A 10,200-nucleotide genomic window follows, 5' to 3' on the forward strand; every position below is an offset into this window, starting at 1 on the left:
AAAAAAGTTAAGGAAAGACTTGTCCAAACAAAAATCAGTTACTTGCTTCAGAAAAGAAAAATAGAAATAAGTTTCCAAAAAGAAAAGAAAAAGAAAGTTAGAACTCTCCAAGTCAAATCAAAATGAGTCACAAGCCAAAAAAGCCTGAGAATGGAAACATAACTTAGAAGCAGCAAACAAAGGATTTCTCTAGTGTTAAAATTTTTAAAGACCCTGTTCTCTCATACTTATCATATTTTTTATTTTCAATTCCATTTTCTTCTACACTATCACCTAAGCCCCATAATTCCTATTAAAGACCTCTAGCTCAAGTAGGAGTAGGGTAGTGTGATAATAAGTAGTAGTTGTGATCGATCGACCTCGACTCTTCTGAATGTCATTGAGTATGTGAGGAAATGTGTGCCCACTGCACACTGGAGTTAGCAAAACTTGAGTGGAAAAATTATGAGAGAATTTGTGTTTCGACACATACCTGTGATAACCTACTTAAGGATGCTCTCCAAAGGATCCGGAAATGGCCCTACTTGTACAGTTCATTGTAAACATTCATTGTATGCATGATCATATGTAGATGTTTTAATTATATTGAATTTGTTAACTCAAGTTTCAATGGAATTAGTTCTTGTTCTCCGTTAATGAGATGTATAGATATCTGAGATAAATTAAGGGAATAAGTCTTTGTTACTGAATCGTTGTAGTATAAATGAAGTTTGTGAGTATCTTCTCTGGAAAACTCTCATGAGGCTATAACTCGTCCACTAGGGAATTCCTAGTGGTTTAAGGCCTTGTTGCATATGGTTAATGCAATCGCACTCTGCGAAACAATAGTTAGCTTAGACTACACATTTTTTGCCACTTATCTGTTTAGTGTCTCTTATTTTCTTGAGGACAAGCAAAATGCTATTTGGGGGTGGTGTGATAAGCTCCCAAAAATGTAATATCAACCCTGTAAAGACATTACATATTGGTTAATTATGCGTGTAATAAATGCAAATTAATTGTATTTTCATGCTTTTGCAGGTTTCAACACATAAACGATGAAATTTCAAGAAAACTGGCATTTTGGCATGGAAACATGTTGAATATGCTAATTAGAAACAAAGCCTTTTTATTAAGTCCAAAAAATCCCATCGGAAGCTTAAATCAAGCCCATGAAGCCTGGTGAAAATGGTAAATTCCGGGTCAACCCTGGTGAAATCTTTCAGAAAAGTCAACAAAACTTCGGAAAATCATATATTTTGACTCCGAACTCCATTTTGGGCATGTGACCGGTCAAAACGATCAGCATAACAAGCTCTACACAATGGTATATATCTTTCATTAATTTACTAGACTAGGAATTAAAACAAATCAGAATCAAGACAAAGTAAAAATCCAATTACTATTTATCATGGTGTCATTAAATGGAAGCTTATGTAATCACCAACTTTCTCCACTTAATAAGTGCACAACCTACTCTTAACTATTTATCTTGTAATAGGAATTACTATTCACCCACTTTCTCTACTTAGATTAAATAAATTCACTTAAAAAAGTAGATTAATTTGTAACATTTGGATTGAAAATGTAAGATGTAATCTTGGCCACCCATCTCACTCGTTTAAAACTATAAATATGAGGGGAACTTAAACTTGCCAATTTACTTGTGATTTGTGGCCTTGTAACCCTTCACTCTTCTTCTTCTTCTTTTTCTTCTTCTTCTTATTTCCCTTTTTGTTTTATATTTTAGGAAAATAAGTTTAGGAAATTTCGTCTTCTCCATTTTCATTAGTGTAGTTATCTCACCATGAGCTAACTCCTCCCTTGAAGATGGTCCCATGTGAGGATAACTCTACTAATGAAGATGTAATTCAATTATTTAAATTTAACAAGTTTGATTTTTACTTCAACTACAAAATAGTTAGAAGTGGAAAACAAACTAGAGGTTGAAGAAGTGCTCTAGAGATAGGGTGCTAATTTAATCTCTCGTGCTAATAGAATCTCTTTAGAGATTTAGAAATTCTACTAGGGATCAAGGTTTAAGTATTCACTTTGATTTTTCTATGAATCAAAGTGAATATGAAAACAAACAATTGAAATATGTCTTTCATTAATAGTAGTTTAAATCACATGGTAAATCAATCTTCCACACTTCTCTCTCTTCTATCTTCTCTAAGTAATTTTAGAATAAATTTGTTGATTGTAATTTGCAAAGTGAATTTAAAGTATACTGTAGTGTAAAAACTTCCAAGAAAAGTCTTCTCTCATTTAAGATTTCTCTTGAGTAGTCTAGCTAAGTTGTGAACGAACAAGTGCTTCAATGTTAGGCATGGGACGATACCTTTACTCGAACTATATTTCAACATGAATCGAGAGTAAGGTAATTGATTTAAGTGTGAGTTGGAGTAACGTCTAATTTAACTACTTATCATTATGTCAAAAGTTTGGGATTTTCATGTGGAGTAAAATCAGTGGGTTTAGAAGGGACAAAGTTTGGTGGTTGATGTTGGCTGATCGGTGAAAGTTTGATCGAGCTCTAATGTCTTTTAGTTGTTCTTGGGAGGTGGATCAGGCTCTAAAGTCTTTTAGTTGGGCTTGGGAGGTGGACCAGGCTCTAAAGTCTTTAGTTGGGCTTGGGAGGCGGACCAGGCTCTAAAGTCTTTTAGTTGGGCTTGAGCCGATTTCTTTTATTTTTGTGGGCTGGTTCCTTTTTATTTTAAGTGGACCGGATTCTATTAATTTAGATGGGCTTTGGTTAGAGTTTGTTTTTGGGCCAAACCTATACCTGGTTTGGAATCACGTTTTCACATAGTTAGGGTCAGATTCAAACTCTCACCAAAACATGAAAAAGTGAGTTTTCTGAGTCTTATTTCCAACCCAATTAGTCTCGTCCCATTCCAAGTCCTGTAGAGACAGCTATGATGTTTGGAAGTTTGGTTGACAGAAAACTGTGCGTCAGAAATTAGTTTCTGCGCAATGTGTTCAAGTCCACTTTTAATCTAGTTAGAGTGAGAGTTAGAATTTTTGTAAAACATAAATGAGGAAGTTCTTAGAGTCTTCTTTTCTATGAAAAAAGCCTTGTCACGTTTGGACATCTGTGGAAAGAGTTATATTCTCTGGAAGATAGCGCGTCAGAATTATAGGTTGCTGAAGATTAGGATTTTTACCGTTTTCGACCTAAGTTTTTTTCTAGATGGGCTGAGTTAGGACTTCAAGTTCTATATAGAAATTTAAGTGTACATATCCTAGTTTTCAAATAATCAAGTGGTGTATCATTTGGATGAATGTAAAAAAAGTTATTGCTCTGACAAGTTAGCTAGAAAACCTACCGTGTTATCCTTTATGTGCATAAACCTGTTTTAGGAAATATGTCTAGTAATAAACTAAGAGTCTCTTAAAATCTTTGTGGGTGTTTTATATAGTGTTTGTAGCAAACTTTTAGACTGGTTTTATTTGGAACCGACATGGTTCATAAGATCATTTTTTTTTAGAATAAAAAGTAGAGAAATATCCATTTGTGAGTTTTTGGATTTAAAGGTTCATAGTGTATCTCTGGGTATGAAACTTTACGTATATAATTGTGGGAGTATTTGAAACTTATTGTATGTTATTCTATATAGTATAAATTGTTGTTTTCCTTAAAGGTACATACAAGGATGTTGATATTTATTGGATAAGAACTACGAAGGCTTGATTCCAATCTTGAAAGATTTAGATACGTAGGCAGCTTTGAGTAAAAGTGCAACCACTATATTATATATTATATATTAGTTTTTTGTGATAACTATATGTGTATAATGTTAGTATTTAATTGTATATGTGATTGTGGCTGTTTGAATTGTATTTGATTGATGACCATTCGTGTTGCGTTCATTGATATTTAAATGAGTAATTGATTTCCATTGATGCGTGAAAATAACTTTCTACATGTGTGATCAATAGTTGTGCATGATTAATGCTAGTACAATGATAAGTGAGATGAGAATAATATTTTTAATGAGTCGACCATACCTTTAGAACTCTCCATGCCTCAGGATTTGGTAATGATATATTATGACTTGAGATGTCCTGTGATAGGAAGGTATTTATTGAATGTGCCATGAATGACCTATTAGTGTTATGATGGGTATTCTTTGAATGTGGCGGGAATGACCCAAGGTATTCATTGAATGTGCCATGAATGACCTATTAGTGTATGTTGGGTATTCCTTGAATGTGGCAGGAATGACTCAAGGTATTCATTGAATGTGCCATGAATGACTTGAGATATTGAATGCCCATAAAGGTTGTGATTATGCGAATTGAAAGCCCAGAGATGGCTGTGACTCATAAGTTACGAGTTTGCAAGATGTAAATATATTCCTGGAGGCGATATCCCCGCTTGGGACATATGTCTTGTAGTGGTACTCGGTGTGAGAGAGGCACACGGGTATGTTTGATTTGGGAACTGTGTGAAGTGCAAATCATGAAGTAGGAACTAAATGTGAGGTCAGTAAATAAGTGATTAATAAACAAGATACATTGTGGAATTGAATGAACTTAAAATATGTGAATTGTGTGATGTTATGGATGTGAAGTGTGACTATGAATAATATTAGTGAATGCTTGTGATCTTTTATGTGATTGTAAAATAACTATAACTTGATATGTTATTATGAAAATCTTAATGACTTGTGATAGTCTAAGATCTATGGTTATGCATGCAGAAACTTTATGAAGTAATGATGTCATGTGAATGACTACCCTTGATATAGGTATTATGATAAGTGGTATTCCCCGAATATGCGGGACAAACCAAGTTGTATAAATAAGAATTAAATGCCTTAAATGAGGTTTGATTATAAATAGGAATTTGACTGGCTGAGATAAATCATTTTATGGTGATATCTAACTCCATTTTGTAGGAGGGTAGAATCTATTAATCTTTTATGTAGGGAAATAAATATCCTACCCTAAGACAACGTGTTGGCTTGAAGGTAAGGTGTATAAAACTTATATTTAATTAAGTTATCATATGTACATTTAATAAGTGGAATGTAAGTGGTAATTACGTTGTGAGTTATTTTGGAAAGTAGGAATGATGAGTACTATTATATGAGATTCATGGACTTGTATATTGGGACTAACTTGTATTCCAAGTTGAAATTATTGTAATAGTATAGTCCTTTATTTGAAATATAATATATTGTTTTTATATTTAGTCTTACTCATACCAGCAAATTCAATTTGCTGACCCATGTTTGCTGATAAGAGCCCAAAACTGTAGTTTTAACCCCTTAACAATCGTACTTTTAGACCAATTATGTGAGTAATAATTAAGAGTTAATACTGATTACGTGTTTTTATGCATTTCAGGCTTCAAAGTCTATTATGTGTAGAAATGTGCCACTTTAGCGACATAAAGGAGCAAAGGTCGGTTGCTAAGGAGTTCTGTGAATAAAGGCCAAGATTCAAGGAGACAAAGCCTTTGTAAAGCCCGGTCAAAAGCTGAAAAGTCAACACGGGCAGAAATAGTGCACAAGTCAGCAGAACTTCCAAAGGCCGTATCTTTGGACTCAAACCTCGGAATTAGGAGTATCTTATGTCAAAACGACCGGCTCGGAAAGAGCTTTCCAATGGTCCAAGCCTTGGACCAATCAGAGGAGCAAAAGTGGATAAAACATCTGTCGAAGCCAACTACAGTTGAAGAGCCCATTTTGGACTAAAGAAATTGGGTTTTGGGCCCGATTTTCCGGCCCAAAACATGGCTCCAAGCCCATGCACAATTTTTGGATCTGAAAGTATAAAAAGAAGAGCTTGACTATTTGTTAATGGTAGATAGTTAGACCTAGATTAGGATTAGATTAGTTAGCCTCCATTAATGAGTTTTAGAACTTAGTTTTAGAATTTCATTTCTTGTTTTAGATTAATTTCTTGAATCATTGAATATCATTCATTAGATAAATAAAATAGTTATTATTCTTGTCATTTCAATTTTTGTTATTTCAATCTATTAGATCTAGTTTTAATTATTGTTGGTTACCATTTCTTAGTTGTTAATTAGATTTTAATTATTGTTTAATTTAGATTAGTAAATTTTGAATCTTGATATTATGTTTAGTTTAGATTCATATGGAAATGATTGCGGAATGATTCTCAGCTAAACCTCCATTAGAGGGGGTTGAGAAGCCTTGATGAAAGCTTGATTTTGATTATCGTAGAGTCGTCGTAATTTCTATTCCACTCTAGAAACGATTAATTCGCCATGAGAATGGGTTTAATCGTTCACATGCTAGTTATGAATTGGTAGAAATGTCATGTGTAATTAGGGATTAGGAAGAACCAATTGTTCTCGTAGCGATTCAATTCGGATTCTGACGATTAAATCGTTAGTGAGTTAAGTTGAGTTAAGGTGGAATAAATCCCCCCTAATTCCTTATTATAGAATCAACGTAGTATTTCCATAGTTGAATCAATTATAGTTTGTATCTTGTGGGTAGTTGCATCGTAGTATAATTCCCCCTCGTAAAACTCTCATTAGACTTAAGACCGATTAGTTAGACTAGGAAACATTCCATGCTAGAGAACTAGGAGTGGAACGAATTTGTTACTCCACTCTATTTCGATAGAATTGAGAGTAGAAACTTTGAGAAATATAGACACGTAAATAAGTTTTAGTTTACTTACGTTTTGAGTTTCATTGTTCATTTCGTAGGTAAACTTAAGAATTTTATGTTTATCAAATGGCGCCGCTGCCGTCTTAGTTTCACTTTAGCATTATTTTCATAGTATAATTAGTCATTTTTAAGTCCCATTTCACCCACCCACCCTTGTTTGATTCATACTATGGTTGTCCGTTTCAGCATTGAAAAGTTCCCGAAAAATTACATGGGCCGCGACCGCAAAGCAAAGTGGCAAACTCCTGGAACCTTGGCTGGAACCTTACCGAGCGACCAGCCGCTAAGTTATCGAACTCTGAAAGCACCAGCGCTCTAAGCTGAAATTTGCCGATTTCCACGGGTTTGTTTCAATTTCGATTTTTCAAGTTTTTCAGTGTTTTAACTTGTTATATACACCTAACACGCCAGAACAAGACGTTATTCATAAAGCGAAACAAGGGCGCAATCGGGTATTCCTTTCTTCCACACCTCGCGATCTCCTGTTAGAGGTTTACACTAGTATATCAGAATTGTTTGGAGTGTTGATGTGTTTAGCTAAATTTGGTCTTAGCCTTGTATGAGATTAAGGTCTGGTCGAACAAAAACACCGAACGTAATCACACAACAACATCAACAAACAATTCTATCTAGTATACCACCCACTCCACCTCTAGCTACTATTTCACACACACCACCTGACACAATGCCCGACGTAGGAGAGACTCCTCTCTCGGACTTTTATAAAGCCTTGAGCGATAGCCCCAAATCTTGCATCGTTCTAGCAGACCCTGTGGGGGATTTCCGAATCCCCCCAAATATTTTTAATTTGTTACATGTTTTTCATGGATTAGACCATGAAAAACCTTATCAGCACATGCGTAGGATTGAACAAGTCCTAACAACATTCCACCATCCTACGGTTGGTGCGGAACAAATTAAACTAAGGGTATTTCCTTTCACCTTAGCCGATAAAGGCGTCTTGGTAAATGCCCAAGCCTAATTACGTGGACTCGTGGGCTAAACTTGTTCACTGTTTATGGAACATTTTTACCCACCCCTAAAGACGGAAGAGATGCTTTCCAAGATTCATTTCTTTTCGACAAAATCCTCATGAATCATTTTTAGAGGCTTGGAATCGTTTCACCGATCTCCTTATAGAGTGTCCACATCATAACTTAGCGAAAGACACGTTAGTTCGTGCCTTTTTCAAAGGACTTCTAGACCACCATAAAGAAGTCCTAGACATAATGAATGGGGTAGTTTCTTAAGCAAAGGAGCCTCAGAGGCTTATAAATTTTTAGAGGATCAAACTAAGCGAAATAACAACTGGGGGGGGTAGTGAAGATATCCACCGCTCCGCTAGTTCTTCTAATACAATTAAGGCCGCCGGTATGTTTGAAATTAAACACGATCCCAAGCTTAAAACTCTAATTGAATCACTCACTAAAAAGGTAGAGGCCATTTCAGTTCAATAAAAGCCTATCCCCGTCATGAATGTAAATTCAAATCCATGTAGTTTCTGTTGGAGCCCTGAGCATCCCGACTTCCACTGTCCTATAGCCTATGAACAGGCTTGTTCCATTAATAGTGAACCTAATGCCCCTTGGAGACAAAATTCCAACTTCGGTTGGAGAAATAACCAACACGTCACACCTCCAGGGTACAATAATCAATATGTTAGGCCAACACAAAGTTTTAACCAAGCTCCACCACGACACGGATAGGGTCAGGGTAATTTTAATAATTATAACAACCAAGTGCAACCTCGACAAGGTCAAGCACAAAGTCAAGGTAGTTATAATAATTATAATGCTAATAGAGGTATCGTTCCGGTAAATAAAAACTATGAAAATCCACCCATAAATAATTCACGGAAATAGTTCCAACCACACCACCCGTGACTACTACCACACAAACGGATCGTCTTGACACCTTCATACAAGTGAGCCAAAAACTTTTCCAAACCATGGCTCAATCTAACCAACAGCTTCTACAATCCGTTAATAATTTAACCCAACAGTTGGCTTAAGATAAAGCCCAACCCAAAGGTGTGTTTCCAGGTCACGGAATACCTAATCCTAAAACAACAAGTACAGCCTTTGAGGTAACCGATAATACTAGTAATGAATATGAAAATGTAGGTGAGCTAAAGGCCATCACCATTCTACGTTCTGGCAGAGTGGTTGATAACAAAGTAACGATGCCTATAGGTACCCCACCAGTAGACCCTACACCTGCTATTTTACTAGATACCGAAATAGAAACTGAAGAGCCTACCACCGTAGAGGTACCATTTACAACACAACCTAAGAAACGAAAGCCACGGTTAAACATCCAGTGATACTACTATTGCTAAATATAGAAAGAAACCACCGCTTCCACAAAAATTAGCCGTGTTAACTAGGAATACTAATTATGAGGAGATTAGGGACGTTTTCAAGAATCTAACTATAAACCTTCCCTTCCTCGAAGCTATTAAAAGCTACCACACCATGCTAAGTTTCTTAAAAGACCACCATACCAAAAGACGCCTTTCCAAAAATAATCCGGAAAATAATGGAATTGTTAAGTACAAGGACCCCGGTCATCCCATCTTGTACAATGCACCTTAGGAGATTCTCACACGACGACGACCGCTACTAGACACGGGGGCTAGTGTTAACTTACTCCCCGTTTTTTGTATATAAACAAATAGGTCTAGAGGAGATGCAACCTACTAAAATGATATTGCAATTAGGCGATCGGTCTATTAAGTATCCTAAGGGTGTGGTTGAAAACATCTTTGGTTAAAGTCCAAAATTTTTACTACCCACCAACCGTTATCCTCGACACACGAAGTCACTAACGACTCTGTACCTATCATTTTAGGGCGTCCCTTCTTGGCTCGCCAACGCCATAAAAACTGCACGATGGTTCGATGTCCTTGTCCTTTGGCCATCTTTCTGTTGAGGTAAATGTTTTCAAAACGAGGACACAGTATCCCGATTCATCTACAAATGGAGAGGTTAGCATGATCGAGAGTTTAGCTCAAGATTACTTCAAAAACATGTTTTCGGAGAAACAGATTAACAAATTCCTTTCCTTCGGAAATTCCGACTTTAACAATGACTCCCTGGTTGTAGGCGAAATCGAAGAAGAATTCCTGCAACTCTTTTGACCGCTTTTTACCACTTCATGAGTCCCCTTTGCCAACAACCATTCATCCCTTGATGCTATGACGGAAGATGAATTTTTCAATCTCTATCCCAGTGATCCTTTTGACCCACCTATTGAGGAATGTCTTGCATATATCAAGATTTCTAATGATATGGACTTGAGAGCTCTAGCTGAGAATCATTCACCTTCCATCACCAATATTCCCCACCCTCCACCTTTTCAAAGAAACCTCGAGTTTGCACTCGATCCTTTAGTTTCTCCTGTGCTTCATGATTTTTTAAATCCACCTAGTAAACAAATACTTCCCAAGGATAAACCACTTGACACCTTCATTTTTTAGACTTGAGACAGGTCCCTAACTACACCATGAATGAGTTTTGTGCTAAACCCACATCCTCATTTTTCCATGCTTTCCCTCTAAAACTTA

At 36.2% G+C, this 10,200-nt stretch overlaps 1 pseudogene; it reads right to left on the reverse strand.

The window, feature by feature from the left end:
• Positions 1-7,699: 7,699 nt before the first annotated feature.
• Positions 7,700-7,794, reverse strand: LOC147496702 (small nucleolar RNA R71; annotated as a pseudogene).
• Between the last annotated feature and the right edge of the window lie 2,406 nt (positions 7,795-10,200).

Source organism: Coptis chinensis, chromosome 5, assembly GCF_015680905.1.
Source record: "Coptis chinensis isolate HL-2020 chromosome 5, ASM1568090v1, whole genome shotgun sequence".
NCBI classification, from domain to species: domain Eukaryota; kingdom Viridiplantae; phylum Streptophyta; class Magnoliopsida; order Ranunculales; family Ranunculaceae; genus Coptis; species Coptis chinensis.